A 22,656-nucleotide genomic window follows, 5' to 3' on the forward strand; every position below is an offset into this window, starting at 1 on the left:
AATGAACTTCAACATCAATATAAAGTTGATTTGTCTATCTATGAGCCAAATTTCATCTATGTTGCTGTTTACATTTTGTTATTATCATGTTTCTTCGTACTCGTAAATACAGACAAATTTCTTGTTAATGTATTTCGTTCAAATTTCAATAGAAATTACAAACGTTCTATAAAGACCACATGCCAAATTTCATGCATCTAGTTCAAAGCATTTTTGAGTTCACATATATAAACAGACATATTTCCAAAAAATGTTTTTGGACTCAAAGATGTCTGAAATATGGAGATAAATCAAAATCTCTAGTGTGATTTTTTTCTTCTCACGATTACAATATTTTTATACCGTATGCGAAAAAGGGAAAAAAAAAAAATATCATGCATGTAATAATAAAATAATATAGATAATGTAATAAAATAAAATGTAAATCTTATGTAAATAAAATAAAAACGTAGCCGCTGGTATATAAAGTTTGCGTTGTTTTCGTTATTTTCGAAAAAAGAAAACGAGGCTTTCATTGAAAATCAATCTAATTCATTTAAAATGATCCATACAAGCAAAAAACCTTATTTGTTATTTATTTTAAAATAATTTTTGGAAACAATCTCTTTCTCGCTTACTATTAATTTTTCCTTTTGGTTTTATAATTGCGTAGGTAGATTTAATCATTTGGTCAGACTATTAGACAATTAAATAATTGAAAAGCTTTATTCTCTTTCTCATTTTTTCGCTTTTTTTTTTCTACTTCTACGTTTGTTTCCCCCCATTTGAAACTTGAGAAGATGGACTTAATAAAAATGAGTAATTTTACTTAATAATTTTACTTAATAAAAATGGCTGACATTGTAAACGTAAAATTATAATTAGAACCACGTGTTTTCTTATTTTCTCTCTTTCGAATAAAATATTTTGAAATATAATAGGAAGTATTTTTGGCAAATTAAATGACGTAAAACACGTTATTTTTTATTTCAAAATAAAACTACGTTTCATTTTGAAATAGAAAATTGACGGTAATTTAATTGTTCGTATTTTACTGAAAATTGTACAAATTGTTTCGTTAGTTCATTTTTTTCCTTTTCTCTTTTCTGATTTTTTTTTCACAATTGCAGATTGTTTTTACCACGGCTCCAAACTCTTAAGGAACCTTACATTATCTAGAATTTTCTTCAATGGTAAGTAATTTAGATATTTGAATTATCTTTTTAAAATAATTTTCTTAAAGAATGCTAATACTAATTTTTTAATTTTTAATAAATTTTAATAATTTAATAATTAAAAAAAAATAATTTTGTATTATTTGGTACAATATTTCGAATGATTATCCTGACTCGAACGGAAGATGACAACGTATTACGGTGCAGAATTTTATACTAGTTCAGACCTAGATTACATGCAATCAGTAATGAAGTGAATAATATAGGTAGTCATGAAAAAAAGTAATAATTAATCAGTGCAATTAGGGTAAAAAAATAAGGGAAATTCATGTGAATATTCACTTTACACAGTGGCGCAGAAAAACTAAGTGGCGTCCGGAGGAGGTCAGTATAATTTTTTCGACACCTCCGCCATAATAGGTGGGTTTAAAAAAGGGGAAATAAGTGCATCTTGTTTTTTCGGCGTCCCCCAAATTGACGTTGACGCTTTTAAATCCCCCTTGTCCTAAAGTCCTACGCCACTGATTCGAAAGAATCCTTACCTAATATATGCCACTATTTCTTTTAACGAATATATATATATATATATATAATATAATATTCGAATGAAAAGTGCCAAGCTATGGCAGAAGTAGGTGCATTTTAAAAATAAAATTTGCACTTAGAAATTTGGTAAATTGTTACGATATAGTTGTATCATAAATACTTCATTGCATGGTTATTTTTATTGCGTCATGCATACGAAAAACAAGTACTGTTTTCTTTATATAACTTTGTATCATTACGAATATGATTTCGTAAAAGTAAAATTTATAACTATTTAATGTGTATTTCTCTCGTATATAAATTTAAAAAAGCAATTAAATTATTCCTTATCAATTTATTTTCATTATTTGCACAAAAGATCAACAAATTATTTTTTGAAATTCTGTGCTAAAAGCATTTTTCCCGCTAGAAATAATCTGGAAATATTTTTTAAAGCCCTGTACTCAAACGTTTCAGGAATTACGCAATTCTCTTGCAGCGGATAATCTCCTGTTACCTTTCTTCTTCATCTTCTGTTACATATCGGTAAAAACGGAACTTCTATTTTTATACTGTTATCTTTTACTCGTATCAAGTTTATCTTTGTCAAACTGAAATATTCCGAAAGATTATTTTGCTTTTCCTGTAAAAACTCTGGAATTATTTATAAGAAACGCTTTAAGAATGAGTTGAAATATTTTTTCAATGACAAAATTGTTATTTATATATTAAGCTACACTAGCGTCATCCCCAAATTGTATGGAATAACTGAAATATGATATATATCTGCATTACGTCAAGCAAGAGGATTAATTAAAAATATTTTGAGATAGAATGTATTGACATATTTTAGGACAGAATTATCATGTGAATCATGCAAATGTATTAATCAGACAGAGTACTATTGCATATTTATATCATAAACAAAATGCCGTGTATCATAAAATCGTTTGCTTTAGGACAATTGAAATACATCGATAAAAAAAAGTGACGATTTATCTTTATTTAATATTGTAATTTAAAGCAGATGTTAACTCATTCTGAAAGCAGATGCAAATTCTTTAAGTAATAACAACAGCTACTATCTCTTGCAAGTCAAGATATGATAATGTCAACAAAGCCTCATTTGTGTAAAATTTAAATCAGTATGTCATCATGATAGTTACATTTCGTTTACAGTTACCATGAAGTAAATACTCTTGATAATAGAATATCTAAAAGCGTAGGTTAGTGATGATATGAAAATCTTGACTGATACAGTGATAACTAGTTTTATCAAGAAATGGTTCATAGCCTTACGATCGTAATCACGAGGTTCAGCTCAAAGGATAAAACGAGAGGTCATAATGAGTTAGATGTTCATACAAAGCCAAATAATTTGTTCAACAACGCCACGTTGCATAGATTATGTTGATAAAATATTTTGAAACTGAATAATGTTGTGAATGCTTTAAATAGATAGAAAAGTAATAGGATATGGAAAATGACAGGAAGAGGGAAATAAAACTGATTTTGATTATTCAGAATATATTTTAATGACAAATATAGAAATAAATTTCATATTAAATAGAAATTAAAAAATAAATAACAATACAGGAATTTTTACAATGAAAATTGATAAATTTTTATTTTATAGTCTCTTAGACAAAAAACTTACTACAGCAAGAACTAGTTATAGTTTGTATAATGTTAATAAATTATTATGACCTTTACTGAAACTTAAAATTTAGGAAGTTTTAAATTACAAAAATGACAAATTTCTTCCAACTAAACCCTTGGGTAGCTACAAAAATAGACAATAGCAAAAAAAATAAAGGGCAAAAAAAGGAAGTTTGTATCAGAACTTGCCGATAAAATAGTAGAAAGTTACAGAATTAAATCTTTTTTTATTCTTTCATGCCTTCAAAATGTTATGTGATTGCAAGTCATATTCGAAAAAAATGTCACAAAGCTTTTCAAATAGGAACTGCCAACTAGGTACAGGTATTAGTCTTCGTTTTTTAAATGTACATAGTTCCAACATCAAGAAATTTTATGCATTTATTTGATCTATTCGATGTACCAGAATATAACTTGAATAATCAATTTCTAGTAAAAAAAATGTTGGCAATTCACAAACTGCCTATATCAATTCACATGAAATTTCTGTTATGAGGTACAAAAGTCTTACGTTTCAGTCGGAAAATACATCTCATTATTAACTTTGATTATTCTGACAAAGCTGAAAACTTTTTGTCCGAACAGGAGATTCTTGCATGGAACCGAACATTTTGTAGAAGAGAACAATAGTAGCATCGAATTCTTAAAAACAATTCATGGTTAAAGGAAGTTCTTTTAAAAAACTGTCCGCAAAATTGTCTAAACAACTGCTTTTTCTTGTCTAATTCTGAACCCGAACAACAGATACATATCATGCCTCAAATAGGAGAGCTTCAAAATATAGATTTTTGTGCACACCTTAGTCATTAATGTCTAATAGAATGCTTCAGACTTGCAGAAATTTCTGATTATTTTTACAATTAACTAATTCCATCTTTCCCGCGATGTTTCAAACGTGTTGATGCCATTCGTACATCTTAAAATATGCGAAAGGTAACCAGAAGCTAAATTCCGATAAGCAGTTAAAAAAAAAGAAATGGTTATTAGGAAAGCACTTTTTTATACAATGAAATGCAATGTTTAGATTATCTTTCAAAGTTGTTACCGCCATTGATGAAGTGCTCATCTTAGAGGGGCAACTATTTTTATATGCTTTCATCGTAGAAAGAGGCCACCCGTAATTATGAAGAAATGAAAAAAGGAAATTTAAGGAAAATGCATTGACAATGTCGTGATGATGAATATTCGGTTCTTCTTAATCATTTCTTCAACGCAAACCATCCTCAGTCAGAGACCGCCGCCCACTTCTTTCTTCATCTGGAACATTTTCAGATCCTATATTAAAACTTCGCATCCACCTCCTTACTATCAAATTACTCATCAACTTCACAAATTTGTCTGTGGATTTCAGTTGGTTTTGTGTTTCTAGCATTAAGAAAGCTGACGACAAAACGTAACTTGCTTGAGGTGGGATATTCAATTTTTAAAAAATCTTTTAAATTCTCAATATGCAGTCTGCGCAATACCCATCGATCTAAAAATGACTTCTATTGTTTACCACTTATTCAATAAAGTAATCACAAACGCGGCACTTCAGAGGCAAAAATTGAAAATAGAACTTTTGATTTCTGGATATCCCTCGTAAATATTTGATTACCATATTCATTCTCGAAAGTGTTTATATAAATATATCTCATACTTAAAAAAGATGAGGCAGAGAAAGTACATTAGTGCCTGTGGCGTAGTGAACGAAAGTATCGCCTGGGGTATAATATGATTTTTCGCTCCTATTCGTCATTAATGGCTTATAAAGGGCAAACGGTACTCAGAACATGGTATTATTTTTCGCCTCATCATATTTAGCTGAAAAATTGACATAAACATTGTAACGTTTTCTTTTCATAGTTCCCCTAAAGATTGGTTTCAAGGGCATTTACCTCCCTTTCCGTTACTGCGTCTCTTTAAGTGGTTCGTAATAACCATTTTTTTTTTTCTTTCATCCTATGTACCTACTCTTCTTTCCTTTTAACAAACCTAATTACCATTCATGGCCCTAGGTGACGCTATCTTTCCCATTCAAAGGACAAAAACCACAAACTAAAAAAAAAAAAAATCGACATTGTCTACAAGCGTTTATTTTTTTTTTCTTGTAAGGGATGGAAAGAGAAATTTGTTAATCAGTTATGAATATTAGTTAATAATATCTGTTATTAAAAATACCTTCTTTCTGTTCACGGTTGGAATCGATTTATCTTACTGGTAGCATGATGGCGTGTTTTGGTTTTGAAATCTTAATACGAAAAAAAGGAGAGATTACAGCTTCTCTGAGAAATGAATCGTGTGACAAGGAGTGAAAAAAAACTCAGTTTTTCAGATTATTAAGACAATGAATGAAAGAGATGTAACAGAATATTTCAGCAATTTAACTGCATAGGTAACTAAAAAAATAAACTTCAAAATGATAGAATTAATGAATTAATTAAATTTTTAATAATTCAAGAATTTTCTAGTGATACTAAAGTTCTTTTAAACCAGTGGAAGTGATCTTCCCACACACTGTAATAAAAGTGTCATCTCCTTCCCCTACATAAAAGGTAAGGCTACGAATACCTTTCATGGTACAGGCGATCAAGAGTTATAAAAAAAAGATCTTTGGAACGAATTTAGCATTTTTACTGAATCCATCGTGATATCTTTCGCTGCTTTTTATGGCGATTAATCTTTGGCATGTGGTTAATGCACAAGTACCTGAAAATCGAAAATATATTTTGAACGACTTTTTCTCCGATCGATTGCAATCAAAATTTGACATAGAACTACGGTTGCAGGCAGAAAATCGAATACCAAATATCATTTATTTAAATCATTGTATTTTTGAGTTATTGCTTTTGTTTGCATTCTTGTGAAAGTACGGGTACGGTAGAGGGTCAAGTGTATTTTAGAGTGTACTTGTCAGAGTCACTGTAGAGTGTCAAAATTTAATGGAGGACTAAATTTTAGTAATTAAAACAGTGTGCCAAATTTTATCCATCTAGCTCTTTACGTTTTTTTTAGTTATCGTTTTCACTTGCACTCGGACGAAAACAAATTTTCTGTAAATGGATTTCGTTTACAATTTGATAGAAATGTGCAAATTTGTTGTAAAGACCTGATGCCAAATTACGTTCGTCTAACTCAAAGGGTTTTATATTTCTCTTGTTCACAAATGGACATATTTGTAAAAATGTGCTTTTCAAATGCAGGGTGGTCTGAAATACAGAGATTCGTCAAAATCTAGAATTCGAATTTGTTGACGATTATAATATTGTATTCTTCGTATACAAGAAAGAAAAAATGATTTCCGGATAATTAAAAGCACACTTTCTTCCATTATTTACCTTGAATCACCTAAACCGAAAATAAGTCATGAATATATTTCTGCTTGCTAAATGAGCACCGCTATTTATATGCGTACTTTAATTATGAGAAAAAGAAAAACTGTTTGAAAATACGAGTATTTCTTAAAAGTTTTCCTGAAAAATTCCAAATTTTTAAAATGGAAAATATAATTGAAATTGCTTTCAATAATAGAAATTTGATCGTAAAATTTTAGTTGTATTTACTTAGTTTATCACATCTGAAGTTTCCATGGAATTCAGAATTCATTAATTTTACATTACGAACAATTATATATCCTATGCCTCAAGATTGTTTGGATACTCAAAACTGTCTTATAATAAATGCATTGTGCTAAAATACATTTTAACAGATGTAAATTTTTTATAACCAAATTTATGACCTTTTTACAGAAAACTGATAGTCATGCAGCTAGTACTAATATCTATTCTAACATATATACTTTTAGTTATGCTAATATATAATGGTAATAGTTTAACTTGTATACTAATATTGATACTAACATATTAATGTTCCGTTTTGAAGCCACATTAGGAACATTGCTCAGATGACGAGGACGACATCCCTTCTCAAGCGTCAACACTGTACCATCGAAAAGATATTTTAACTTGCAGTACGAAGACAGCGATTTAAGTCTGGGGGGGGGGGGCGTCTCTTGTTTTTATAGTAGCACCAACTAGGGCCAAGAGTGCGAATTTGCTACTCAAGCATCACTCATTCGCTTGCACAACCCCTTTTTACAGGAGGGCACATTCACACATCTAACAGATAGAACAACGGAAGAACAACCATGCCCAAACCGGGACTCGAACCCGGGATGCCCAGATCACGCGGAAGACGTGCTACCCCTGTGCCAGGACGCCGGCGCAATTCCTCAGTGGAATCGGTTTTGAACCTGGAACTCTCAGGTCCAGAAAAACAGAGACTTTCACAGTAACGGGGGCTAGTGGTAAGGTTTCGGGTTCATCATCTGACTTTCGATGAATTCTCTTTCGATGGCGTAGTACGGAAGTTTGGAGAAGGAGATGTCAGCTCATGTATCGTCCTCGTCATCTGATCGAGTTCAAAATTACGATATTCGTATCGAAATAGCCCTAAAGCTAGTTCCAAATGTTGGTATAACCAATTATATCTAGACTTGACCGCTAAACCAATGCTACCCAAATATTTTTTATTTAAGTATCATTCTTTAGAAATATTAATAAATAATACATAAGAGAAATATATTTTTTTAAAAAGTCATTTATATTAGGTTTGTTGATCTTATAATTATTTTCCTATCAATTCTCTACGGCTCATCATTTCCTATTTAATATAATTTTTTCGTAAAACATCTTTTGCGTATAGAATTAACTCTTGTTTGTCTAGGATGACCTTGGGACCTCTGACAAAGTCGAAAGTGTACGTTACAAACTAACTAGATTAAACATGTCCGTAGACATCCTTTCTATACTTATAGATAAATATTCGTAGCCAGACGAAAATTAATCACGGATCGATGTTTATTTCATTGTTTGGGTACTGCCTGACCTTTTAAGAAGCGTCTCTTTCAAGACAAATTGAAGAAGGAAGTATTTTGTCTGTATCTTCTTGGTAAAAGTATTTTATAGTTTTTCTTTAGAAGATGGACTCAGTGTGCATTGTGTAGTAAATTACTTATGCGCATTTACTCTAAAAGTATAATAATGTATCTAAAAACGACATCAACAATACTACAACAAATAGAGGGCTTTTTATAATAACAACAAATAGAAAACTTTTATTTTCTCGTATACGAAACTATGTAAAGAAAAAGTATTATAATAGTAAAAAAAATTCTACCTCGAATTTCGATGAAATTCAATGACCTTTCTAAATTAATCTCACTCCGATATAATGTAAGAAATGATGCCTATCCGAATAGCAGCAACACGCTAATTGAAAAATGGGAGAAGATAGACAAATGAAATTTGCTATATGGTCTTTACCTTAGAATTATTGATTTGTTTCACATATTTGACGAAATCTGTTTGTAGAGTCTATCGTCTATATGCATAAAAATTGTGAACGCTATAATTAAAAGAGGCAGCAAACTGGATAAATGAATTTTTTAGTATCTGATCTTTAGTGTATTTATGCACCGAATATTGGTGATATCAAATTGTATAGGAATGATTAACCCCATAATGACCTTCATAATTGACTCCATAATTATTATAGTTTTTATATGTATTAATTAATACTTATATGAAAAAGACAGCAACGTAGAAATATTAAATCTTATCATGGCTATTATTTATTTAATTTTCATTGAAACGGTACCAAAAAAAATCTCCTTTTAGGTTTTAGCATGGTAATATCTGATTTTTTTTAAATCTTTGAATCATTTTCTTCTCAAGTATTTCATAAAGCTGATGCTATATATATTTTCTTTCAAAGTGCAAAAGACCGTATATCAAAAATTTATTTAGTTGAAATCCCCTTAATGGTAACAATTCATGCCGCCAACGGATGCCAAATTGCATGTTGATTGTTAGGGCATGCAATACTATGAAATAACATGGAATATTAGTGGCGACTTGACATTCGTGGACGATATGAAAGGGGGGGGGGCAACTAGAAGATTTTAAACAAGTCGAATTTTTGATTTAAGACTTTTTGCACATTAAATAATGATATATGCTATTAGAGACGAAGATTTTCAAGTGTTTTGACCTTGGCAAATGCGTCTGTCTATCGGTTTAACCCTTTAAAAGGCCATTTTTTTCTAGTCATGGTATATTAAAATATATTTAGAATTGATACTGGCTTAAGAAAAGAGATTCATTTAACTTATGAGATAAATTTAATTTGATTAATTAATTTGGTTAATTAATAATTAAGCAACAATCAAAACGCGGTATTTTGTGTGATAAAGGAACTAAAACATCTAAGTTTCTGTCTAATTGAAAAATGCGTTAGAATTTATCCCAATCTATATAATCTCTTCATTCGTTGATTGATAAATTTGGTGGGAAGTATACTTCCCATGGCCCTTGAAAGAGTTAAAGGTATCTCCTTTTCAATGTTTAAGCCTTTTTACAAAACGTTTTCAACTTCAAAATACTGCGTCATATCTGTAATGTTTATACAAAAACTTTTCATCAGAAGACAGGCAAAAAAAACCTTGGAAGATGTATTGTTTTTTTTTTCTTCTGTTATTTCAGAGTTTTAACTGCTTTTAATGTAGTGTTATTATACTTTCATTTAATTATTTTATTTTCGATCGATTATCTGAAATTCTCACCTAATCATATTCTTCTTTTAAAAATCCGAAATCTTATTTATAATTTTTAAAAAGTTTATTTATTTTCAAACTTTTTTCATTGCGGAGTCCGACTGAAAAAAAGAAGCACAGAATATGAGCAGAGTTAGAAAATAAGATTACTGTTTTCATTATTATGTTATTTCAAGGTTATTTTATCCTTTTTAACAAAGAAATAAAAATTTCACTAGCATTATAAAGTTTTATAAACAGCAGCAATTTACTAATCGCATAACAAACAAAATTTTATGCAATTGCATTTTAAAATCGCAAATTAAAATGGGGGAAAAAAGCAAAGAAAAAAACTCTCCAAAAATTGCGATAGCGCGCACTGTCTAGGAAATTCAATAAGTTTATTGATTCTCCTCCGGATTTCCTATATTAGTCGAAGTTTACAGTAAAAGCAAACAATAGAATCCAAAATATTTTTCCGTATAGTTTCATCCTGTATAATCCGTCGAGGCGGGAGAGAAAAAAAAAAAGAAAAGAATAAAACTGAAGAGAGAGGAGAGACGCTGCGCAATAGTTCTGTTGCGCAATTGAGCGGTTTTTGTTTCGCTTTGGAGTATGGGTACGTACCTTTCCCAGACAAACTTCCTTTCCTCGCGAATGCTTTGTTTGTAAACATTTTGTTTTATTTTTATTATCTGCAATGGAAGATGATAGTGCGCAAAAGAATCGATTTTTCTTTTATTTCCTTGGCGTCTCTTCTTTCTCTTTCCTTTTTGTTTTTAGTTGAATGAAATCGCTTGAATTAAGTATTCAAAGCGCAGTTTTATGCAATACATAACGAATAAACGTTATTTTTTTTTAACGCACGCGACATTTTTTTTTAAATCTCCCGTTGTATTGTTATAGTTATTATTTTAATTTTTAAAGAGATTTATTTTTTCTTCGGTAAAAAAATCTATTCAGTTCTTTTATTTACCATTATAATGACGTCGATAGATTTTAATCAATTAAAGTGACTAGACGTCTAGGATTACCAAAGACTTTCGGTTGTTGTCTTGGATTGAGAAATTGTCTCGATTTTGTCTTGAATTAGAATTAAACATCCCGGAGTGTCTCGTTTTCCTTTATTTATCAGTAAATAGTTGATATTAAAAAAGAAAAATGGGATATATTTTATTTTTTAAAAGTTCTAAAAGATTTTCTTTCCAATTTTTTATTATAACTTAGAAATTATCACGCTAATATGAGCATTGTGAATGAATCAGCCAGAAAAAAAAATAGTAAAAACAATAATAAATTATACTATTTGTACTTCTTTATCTCTTCCTGCATTTATAACAGTGAATTTCTCATTGTTTCTATATTTTTTTTATTTCATTTATTTGTATATTACTGCCTTGTCTTTTCCTTTTTAAATAATTATCTGCTTTATTATTATTGATTCTTTTATATTTTTCATTTTATTCATCCCTTTATTCATTTGATTGACTAATTTCATTCAATACCCTGCCTATCTAGCTCCGCTAATTGCTCGCCAGGGTTTTAGAGTAGAAGTTCCCAACATATAGCACATGAACCATTAATGGTACATTGCATTATTTTTAAGGGTACAATTTTAACACAAAAAAAATGTTTGAAACGCATGTAAAATGGGTCCTCTTTTAACACTTAGCTCTAAAATATTCATTTCGTAATTGGTACCTCCTTGAAATTATTGCCCATGGCGGCAACCACACTGACTGAAAGCTAAAATATTGTGCTAGATTTAAAAAAAAAAAAAAAAAAAAAAAAAAAAAAAACTTATTCTTTTGGTATTGATATTTTTTAAAAATGTGTTAATTTGAATGAAAAGACGATATAAACATTGGTATTGTTAAGAATTTCTAATATTAGTACCAGCGCAGTAAGTCTCCTAGTAAGGAAGATAGTTTTACAGCTGGTTCTGATGAATGTTGTATAGATACCGAGTCAATGACTTCCATCCTTGACTACCATTTGGAGACTTTGACGTCAAAAATGATGGATCCCGAATATTCTAGAATCTTGGCAATAAACCCATTAGAATACGAGTTTCGACAATCTTTCTAGAAGAATTTCCCTGTTACGGAAATTATAAAAGGGCTGACGACAGTACTGAATAGTTAATTGAGAGTGGCACACGATTTGAAAGAAGTGAGTATTGAGCGAAATCCCTCTCTTGCCAGTTTTCTCTGAGCCCTTTATGCTGTTACGGTTGATTTATATTAATCTGCTGATTGTGCGATACTTTTTACTGCAAGTACTGATCTTCGGGTGTTATTTGTTGCCTGTATATTCATGTTTCGCGTAGAATAAAGCGTCCTTATTTGTTATAGAACATATTGGATTTTTTCGCCATACAACATACGGGCAGCTTTTTTTTTTTTTTTTTTTTTTTGAAGAAATTTCCGTAATATTATATTATTTTCCGTAACAGTACATTTTTTACAAAATAAAATTTTTAATGCTTTTCAAATCTTTGAAACACATCTGATCTTTGAGAAAGTTCATTTTTAGACATGCTTTTGATTAAAAATAAATATAGGACATGGTTGAAGCTTGAACCTAACTTATAACTGAAATTAATACAAAACCCGTCATGTCGAAACTGGTTATTATGAAGCAGGCCAAGCCATTGCATTATCCTTATCACTAATAAATCTTAATAATAGATAATAATTTATAATAATTATTAACTGTAGTATGTTGTATATTTATATTTCATTCTGATATAAAAGTTTCATTTACGATCATAATTGAATAATTTGAATTTAGAAGCTTTATTCTTCGATTTTAAATATTGCATATAGGATACATTGATTCTTAATTACAAAATGTTTTATGATACATATATATTTGAGCATTGTTTCTGTGGCACAAAATTGAAAAGGATTGGAAGTTCTTGTTCTATACCTTCCTATCTTGAATTTCAAAAATTCTGGCCACTTTAGTTGACCGAAGAATAATGCATGTTGTAGTTTTAAAATTCTATCTTCAGATATTGCTTGTTGTTCATATTTTAGCAATTTTTACTGAAACGAATAAAGTAAAATAAAAATAAACAATGAAGAAAATAATAGAAAGAGAAATCGAAATTATGAATAGTTTTGCAAAATTTCTAAATCAAAATTTCTATTTCAATTTATTTATGATGCAACAGTTCCTTCCAAGAATTGCTGAGACAAATGCTTTTGCATTTATTCAATGTCAACTTCCTGAAAGCCTGTTATATTATGATATTCATTTACTGTGTCAATTATCAACTCAGAGAAAGATATTCATCTCCAAATCTTATTATTATTTTGCCATACAGTACTTTTTTTCCTTCTTCTACTTTTTTTTATCACTTAAAATATTATCTTATTAGATAATAATGGGCTAGAAATTGCGGCACTTTATCAAATGCAGAGGTTATAACATAAAATTAGAGGAAATGTTATTTCCGTTCATCAAATATTAATCATGAGAATTTTAAACATTGGCGATTTTTATTTTACCTTTGTAATTAAATAAATCATAGAAACTACATTTCTATTGCAAGTTTTTTCGAAATTAAAAAAAAATGTTTGAAATTTCGGAAGTAGGATTATTGATGATTGAGAGTTTTGATCAGTTGCAAACTTTATTCTCTCGTTTTGAAATTAATAAAAATTCATTCTTTTTAGCTTAATTTTCTTTGTTCTACCTTTCTTATATGGGCAGTTAATCAACTTAATGTTCGATAAAATTTTCAATTAAATATTTTATATAACTTTGCCTTCAGCAAAATATTTTTAAGCTTTATATTTTGATAGTCAATTAACCCATACTACTATACCTTACGCCGTTCTGTTCACTGCACTATGTATCTCTTTAATTTTCTGTCAGCTGAGATTAAACTTCAATTAATGCAAAAACGTTTTTGCTGAAGCCGAACATATTTTTTAAAGATATGGGTACAGAAAGCGTAATCGTTCATTGTGGAAATTTTATGTTTGTTATGGGATATTTTTTTATAATTTGTTTTTTATAACATCTCAAAGAATTATTCAAAAAAAAAAAAAAAATCTCTGAATCATCATAAAATTCAGTTTTTAACTGTACTTTCAAATGGATTTAAATGACGTAAATAGTATTTTATTTCGTTTCGATCAATGAATATATTTCTAAAAAGTTATGAACTTTAAATTTTATACAGTCTTCTGATCCTAAGGAAGCTGTAAATTTCAATTACATTCTGGGATGCAACTTTTAAATTAAAAAAGCATTTCCACTTTCTGCGACCAAGTCTGACCAAATTATCAAGTTTTAAATAACATTATTTAGGACAATCAACAATTTCATAATTTTAGGCTAATCAACCTTAGGGAAACTCCGGAAGCTGATTGGTGTATCTTATTTGAGTTGGTCAATCGATTACTTTAAATTCGCGCGTTTTTATAAAATAGTAATATTCAAATTTTCACAACTTTATTAGTTTTAATTGCAGCCTTGTGGATCTCTCTTCTTATTTGAAAAGTTAATTTCTCAAGAATAATTAACTAAATAAGTCTTGTAAGTCCGAGGGTCAGTACAAAAATATAAAATTCGTAATTCATCAGAACTTTTATTGAATCAAAGTGCAAAAAATAATATTCTATATTTCATTTAAACCCTTTTTCCTATTAGATGTACATGCCTAGAATTAATTGTTTAGAAATTAGGTGCATTTTCATTTATGATATAAAGATTTCGTTAAAATTTCATATATTTCGATAGATATATAAAATTATATAATAATAATATGCATATATACGTATACAATTGCTCTGCAGCTTATTTAATATATCAAAATGATTTATTCATCTCAAATTTATGAAATCTTTCTCAAAAATAACACCCGTTTCACTTCAAAATGCGTTCCTAATCTATTGTAGTATAATTTTTCACCCCTGTTTAGTGGGCATGGCATTCAGCGGCGATTTTTGTTTGTCACTGGGATTTTGAGTCGTAGAAATAATGTTAAAACAAGAAAGGTCAGTCGACCCTTCTCAAATGTGGTTGCCAGTTCATTTTCTTGCATTTCTTTTGCATTCCTGTTGTGGGCATTTTTACTAAAAAAGAAAAAGGAAAGATGATCAATTAACATAAACATGAGCGCCCACAACATTCTAGAATCATATCGAAATTAATCATCCCTTTCCCGATATAGGCGGGAAATAAAAGTCAATTTTGCCTTTCAGTGGTGTGGTGGAGATTCAAGCAGCATTAATTACCAAACATAGAACAAGTAGCCATTTTTGCCACAAGCATGGCCATTTGATTTCTGAATATGCCCATGCGTATTTTTTCTTATTCTGGGCCAACGTACTGAAATATTGAGTCAATATGATAAAGGATATTTAGCCGAATTTTTCAATTTTATGCGAATGCAAGCAAAACCATTAACTAATCAGATTTTGAGAAAAACTAATGATGCTATTGCCATTCCTTTATAACTAATAAAAAAATCGATTAGGGATTTATCTTTTCGATTAAGAAACAAAACTAAAAGAATGTGAGATTGAAGTAAAAACAAACTGTATCCTTTTTTCCAAAATTGTTTTTGGAAATCTTCGATTAAAGACCTTCTTTTTTAGACATGTTTTTAAATTCACTTCACTGTGTGTGAAATAATAAATTAGTTTTTTTTAAATAAATGTTTTGTCTTAAAATCATCTGGAGAGCAACCAACCCTTTTGTACGATTGATTGTGTTTAGAAACTTGATATATAAAACATACTCTATAAGAATGTGGTTTCCGTAGAAAGGTATCTCTGTAATTAAAAAAATACCTAAACCATCTTTATCAGGACATGTTTCCGATCTTGCATGGGTGATTCCATTTTGTGTATAAACACAATGATGTGAATTTAGTGAATCGATGACGGTGATCACTCTAAAGAGAGAAACATTTGCAAACATTGAATTAGTTGCATTTAGTGAAAGATTTTGTAACAACTCTTTTTTCTCATGTAAATTCTTGTGACGCCATATCAGCGAAAAAAGGGTAGACTGTCTTTGGATTTAACCTGAAATAGGCCTTAGTATACGAAAAATATATTGTGCAACAGAATCTCCAGCCTGTGATTTTCTGACTCCAATATTCAAACTCTGCCTCGAGGCATTTGAAGTTCTACTTTTTATTGGAATATTGAATTTTAAGTTCCCAATGTTCGTTGCTCCATTACTAATATCAGATATCCACTAAGATGGATTTAACATGCGCCAGGTTCACGTACACAATTGATCTTTTCTGCGAATGGGACTCAAAAGCCCCATGCTGGTGCCCTGGGGATCTAAAGACACCAACAAGTCCACTGCCCACTAATGAGATCGAAGAAATTCTTACATGGATTCTCAGAAGCATCCAATATGTATAATATACAAAATAAAATGCAAAGGAAGGAGAAAATCCAAGTAAAAATATAACACCAAAAATAAAATAAAGTAAAAACCGAATGTAAACCAGAGTAAAGATGAAAAGTGCCTAAGCGTATGAAATTTTTTCCAGTGAACTTTTATATCAAAAGTTTCTTATTTTAACTTCTTTCTAATGAATATCTTTTTATTACAGATGAAACTTTTTGTATTGTTATCTTCGTCGCACATACTCTACAGATTTTTGACTTCGCCAGGCGCACTTCAGTAGTCTCGTAACTGCTATATGCACAGTGAATAACCGATAAACAGTTTCACCAACTTGGAAAGAGGCATGTCTTTAACAAATTTACTTTTTTGTAATATATATATATATATTTCCAATTTCTTCATTTTCTATCTCCAGTGTGAACCTATATTTGATTTACTTTGGTGTATTATATATTTTTCTTTTATATTATTTTATTGCATCTCAGTTTTGCATTGCCTTTTACATCCTATCCATATTGATCCATTATAATATTTGGAGTGAAGGCAGTATCTTTTCCCTTAAGCCCTTGATACAGTTTGCAGATAATGCTCTAATCCTTTTTGTGATTCAAATTGATTTCATCCCCTGATGAGCAATTAATGTGTTGATCGCTTTGTTTAACATTTATTTTACTCTTTATATAGTATAGTATAGTTTTTATTGTAATAGTATACCTTTATTTTGATACATTTCTTTTCAGAAATGCAAATATGTGAAGATAATTCCAACTGATTAAGGTTTCAAAATGAAATTAGAATAAGTAAAGCGAGAGTCGTTACTTCTTTCATCATTTCACAGTTGTCTCTATCATACTGCATTCATTGATATGTAATCCTATTAGTTAGAACCTGTTTTGTGATTCATTTTTTCTGTTATTTCGGATATAAACCCTAAATAAGATACATGAGTAAATTTTGGGGAGTAATAAATAAAATAAAGAGTCTGTCAAAAACTTTGAACTTTTTGCCAGACTCTTTATTTTATTTTATTTCATTATTTATTTATTTATTGCAAAAATAGAGAATAAAACCAGTATGGCTTAAATTATTTCACCAAAACATGTTAATTCACAATATTGATGCTGTTTCTTTTTATATCATCAATTGATCAAGAATTCAAATTTCTCATTTACAATCATGAAAATTTTTTCAGAAAGTAATTAAGGTCTTATACTTTATTTTTCAATTAAAAGAATCTTAATTTAATCCATGTTATACCTTTCCTGACATGTATAAGATGTGGCAACCTAACTGAAGAATTTAAATGTGTAAAACCACTGGCATTTATTTATTTGCAACTGGATGAAAAAAATATGAAGTGATAGTATTATATTTGCACATCGATATAATTGTTTAAAATATCTATATACATGAAATATTTCAAAACAATTATATCAATTTGCAAATATAATGCTTTCTGTCTATATACAACAGTAAATGTAGAGTTATTTAAAATCGAACTTTTGATGACGATTTGCAAAATTTTCTGGTGTATTCACTCTTTTTCCACTTTCATCTTTTTCAGAATTTTACTCGATTTTTCAAAATTATCTATTCACACTTTGATGACACAAGTGAAAAGAAACGAGTCATAATGCGAGGGAATAAAATGAACCATGACCAGCCAAATAATTACAGCTTTTATTGGTAAAGATTACAAAGCGAATCATATTGTTTGCTAAAACTACGAAACCATTTTCGACTCAAGATTGTATAACATTAAAGGAATGAAGGGCAATATGTTGCCTTCCAGAAGGTACCTTCGTTCTTTAGTTTCCTACATCACTTACTGTTTCTAAATTAGCAAGTTCACCTGCGTCACCTTGCATACCAGGTGTTTATAAACTTCATGTATAGTTTAAGTGGTTGTAACAATGGAATCGAAAGAAATTGTGATAAAAGTTTATTAGACATCATGCATCGAGGCTTTTTTATCCGCTGAGAGTGTGTGTGTATTTTTTTCGGGGGGGGGGGGTAGCTGAACTTAAATGTATAAGAAGGTTTTATACCAGCGGGGAAAAAACATGCAGGAGTTCTGCATCTAAATATATATATAAAAATTTTAAAAGACCAACCAAAGAATACACTTATTTTTTCTTTCAGTGGAGTCCTAAGCTAACAATAAATCTAAATAATAAGTAGTTTCTAAAATTAAAAATTTGAAACCAAAAAAGTAAAACACAATTAGATAAATTTATGCGTTTACTTGTTTTACAGATTCTTTATTTTCTATTACATAGAATAAAATTAAAGTCATTTAAAATTGTTCACGAACTTTACGGATATCCTAAATGAGATACAAATGCCTCGTTTACTGTTTCACCTTTTTATTCTTTTATGATAAGTTGAATATTGTTTTATGATAGACAGATTATTATTTGTTTTTTTATTTCTGACAATGGAAATGCTGCAAAAAATATTCTGGACTATTGCAACCCTAAGAGTCAGTACATTAAGTTTGTTATATGATTTGCTTTCCTTTTTCGAGTGTTTGAAAGCAGCTGCTTTTAGAAATAAAAAGAAACAAAAGTAAATAAATAACGCAAATAAAGCACACGCTTATAGAAAGAAAAAAAGAACAGTATTTAAAAAAACATGAAAACCATGCAAATGTTTAAAAAGAAGTTTATTATTGATGGTGAATTTTATTTTCAATGGAATAAATAAAAGCACAGCTGCTAGGCAAATACTCAAAGAAAATTAATATCATGAGGAAATTAGAAGCGGAAGACAAGTTTGAAAAAGTTCATTTGTAAGGAAATTAAAAACTATTTGACCACGCAATGTTCCAAAACTATGCATTGTGAACGGCTATTCTGGCCAGAAATCGGTAAACAAAATCAATGCGTTATTCCAGGTCTTGAAGGTACAGTTTTTACACCAATTGGATCTTGTATGCATACCACTTTAAAATGGATCACAGACCCTTTCATGCCGTACACAAGGGAGAGACGAATCAAATAATACCATTACGGTTTTTGTCAAAGAATATCGCGAACCGGGCCCGCTTTATCGGAGAGATCGGAGAAATAGTGATTTCTTCCACACTTTCATTTGAAATCCATTTCCGTCCTCTTCCTGACAGCACATCCAGTTCTTCAGTCTTTTCAAATTTGTTAATCATTTTTTTTTTTCAATCCATAGACATAAGCCCTTTTCTCAAGCCTTCCAAGCATTAGTATTCTCGCAATGCAGCTAAACAATTATTGTACTTCTGATAAAAGAAACTTGCTCAATAAAGCTCGATCTTTCTTCTTTAAAAGTATGGAGAAAAATGATTTTGTGGCACTGACTACCGGCACTTTTAAATGCTTCTAAATTGCATAACGATTTACCCACTTTGCATGAAATTCGCCATCTAGTGGTAAAAATGTAAATTTTTTGCAGTTTTCTTTTTATGGTTTATATAACGCTCAAGTATGTCACCCAGAATTGGTTCTACATAGATCTGAGAAAGGTCACTTGAATTTAACTACCTTGTAAATATTTTTTTTTCACGTATGAAAGTGAGCTGCTAATAACGATTATTCATTAATTACATAAAGTATGGAAGAAAACAAGGATGCGACTGACGAGGAAACAGAAAACGTGATGCGGATGAAAGAATCTAAAGACGATAATTATGACTCTTTTCAACAGGAAATGGAATCTATGTAGATAAAGGATTAAAATTATTTCGAATCATCCATAGTTAATTTTTCAACAAATAATTATATTTTGATCAACAGCGTTGAAGGCTGAATGAAGAACCATTATTCGCACGTCTACAAGATTAGTGGATCATTTCATTGTCAAACTAGATATGACAAGTTGAATAACGTTAATGTGATTAAATCAAATTTTGTTTTGCCGGTAACAGACCAGTTCCCGATTGAAAGCTTCCCCCTCGAATTCTATAGTTGAAATAGATAAAAGGAAAGAAATATTTGCCTTTTTCAGAAAGTATAAATGTGAAAGAAAAATGGATTAGTAGATTAAACATTCTACTTGATGTAAAAGTTCTACCATCTATTATTAAACTGAAATACTAAGTTTTACTAATTTTAATGTGAGTTCTTAAATTTGAAACATTTCCTTCTCGGATATCATAATACACAGTCATTTCTGCTGATAAAGGCTTATTTCCAAAAAATTAAAGGTAGAATGATAATGAAGGTCTCCAAATCGAGGATTTTTAGTTATGAAAACTTATATGGGGTTTGCCCATGAAACAAAAGGTATTTTGGAAAGGCAAAAGGAAGGCAGTAAAAAAAAAAAAAGTTTTGGGATAATTGGGGATAAGCAGTGAAATACATCCTCAGGCGACATGCAGTCGCCTTTCATTATTTCAGATTTATTCTCTCCAAATCGATTCGTTACTAGGATCAGAAGCCGAAACACTTGCTCCCAGTTACACGCACGGTATCTGGGGGTATTGGGAACAATCTCAATCACTCCAGAGAAGGAGACCCAATTAAGAAGCGTGATTAACTTTTAAAAAAATCTTGGGGGGACAATGCGGGGAAAGGGCATTGTTTAATAAACCCTGAATAACAGGATTATGCACTGGCAAAGCATATAAACGTTTTCTCCCTCTCGTACTATCACTTTAAAGTGAAAAAAAAAGAAAAGATTACATTTGCAAAACTCGTTTCCAAATACTCCAGCTGACCCTACTAGTGCTACTAGAAAATGAGTTCAGAAGACATTTATTTGTTTGTTAGCTTTGTTCTGTTCGCTCAGTGGTGCTTTCTAATAATTTTAAATTGACTAACATTATATCTTTCACGTAGAAAGGCTACACACGAAAACAATGGCCGGAAGAAACCATTTCTCTTTTGTACACTTACTTTCCTTTGGGTGCAGATAGGCAGATTATGATTTTGCTTTCTCTTTGAGGCTTTTTAAGTGAATCATTTTTTTTTAAATATTATAAACTTTTAACACCAGTCTTGGGCATCTAAAACTTTCTCAAGAAAGACACGATTCCCTTTTCATCCCCACTAACTGGGAATCTCCATGATTCTAGATGCAGGGACGTGCAGTGTTGTTAAATTTAGTTTAGTTAGATTTACATCCCGATTTAAAACAACACTATGGCTATTTTGGGATGGGCCTCGTAATTTTGAGCCGTGGTCAGATGACGAGGATGACACTTGAGCTGGAACACCCTTTCCAAACTTCCACACCACACCAGAGGGAGGACGTTTGACCCCAACAGATTTAACGTGCACCAGATTCGTTTACACGACGGTTCTTCGGTAGAATCGGGTCTCGCACCTGAAACCCTCCAGTTCCGAAACCGGGCCCTTACCACCAGGCCATCGCGGCGTTAAAGTCACAGCCAACGAAATCGCCTCTTAATTATTCCATATAATTTAACAGGAAACTCTATTATAAATCATCTCAATCTCTCATTGCAGAAATGATTGAACTTATTTGTAAATATTATTATAAACAGCTGTTCAACAAATTGGTGATTTTATACAGGAAAAGTGAATAAATTGCCTGAAATCAGAGAATAAAAATAAGGCTGTTAATATCGTGAATTTTCAATATAATTTTTCGCTAATTAAAATAAAATTTCTTAAATATATTTTTAAACGTGAACTCTTTTTCAGGTGAAAGATATTTTCTCAAATCTATTTTGTCAATAAATAAATAAAATAAAAATACTGACATGATCAAATGATTGTAAAATAAAGAAAATCAAACTCCAAAGTAATCTTTATGTATAATAAAGATGAATATGTGTGTTGGCGCTCTATAGACTTGATCGTTTGAGCTAGAGCTATTACTAAAACTATTGTAAGCAATTTTTTCCCCTACAAGAATAGTGAAAATTCTGGAAGAACACAAGATTTTCCTAAAAACCACTATTAAAATTGCAGATATTTTTTCGTTTTCGTTTTACCATCCGAATTACTATCCTGTCCTTAAAACAAATCATTATTGGCAAAGCAGATTTCAAAAAAGCAAGTGTTATATTAACTTGATCCTCGGCAGAACCTATAAAAGACCGGAACTAATATTTAAAATACTATTAACATGAAGAAAAATGCCAAATTTTACTTCGTTTTAGGTCAGAAATTAGGTTACTTTGTGGCTAGAAATAACAAAGTGGTTTTTGTTTTTTTTCACGAAGTTTAGAGGAGCTGACAGAAAATAACAGAAATGTATAACAAAATAAATAGAACAGTGTAAGGCTTCTAAAATTGTATGAATTATATATCTATCAAAATTTGAAGTTTAAAAGTATTTGCTGAAGAAGCCATTAAGACAGCATCATATAAAATATTTAACAAAAAACTTTAGTGATCATTAATCATGGCGATCACTAAA

General features: G+C 30.2%; 1 long non-coding RNA gene across 5 annotated transcripts in view; it reads left to right on the forward strand.

The window, feature by feature from the left end:
- The window catches only part of LOC129958091 (uncharacterized), a 157,157-nt gene extending 140,524 nt beyond the window's left edge, over positions 1-16,633 (forward strand). For all 5 annotated transcript variants that reach the window (XR_008783133.1, XR_008783135.1, XR_008783132.1 and 2 more), the window contains 2 exons: positions 1,110-1,172; positions 16,502-16,633. This is a non-coding gene — a long non-coding RNA (uncharacterized LOC129958091). The remainder of the gene's footprint in view (positions 1-1,109; positions 1,173-16,501) is intronic.
- Positions 16,634-22,656: the final 6,023 nt, after the last annotated feature.

The sequence above is a fragment of the Argiope bruennichi genome, chromosome X1 (genome assembly GCF_947563725.1).
Source record: "Argiope bruennichi chromosome X1, qqArgBrue1.1, whole genome shotgun sequence".
NCBI lineage: Eukaryota > Metazoa > Arthropoda > Arachnida > Araneae > Araneidae > Argiope > Argiope bruennichi.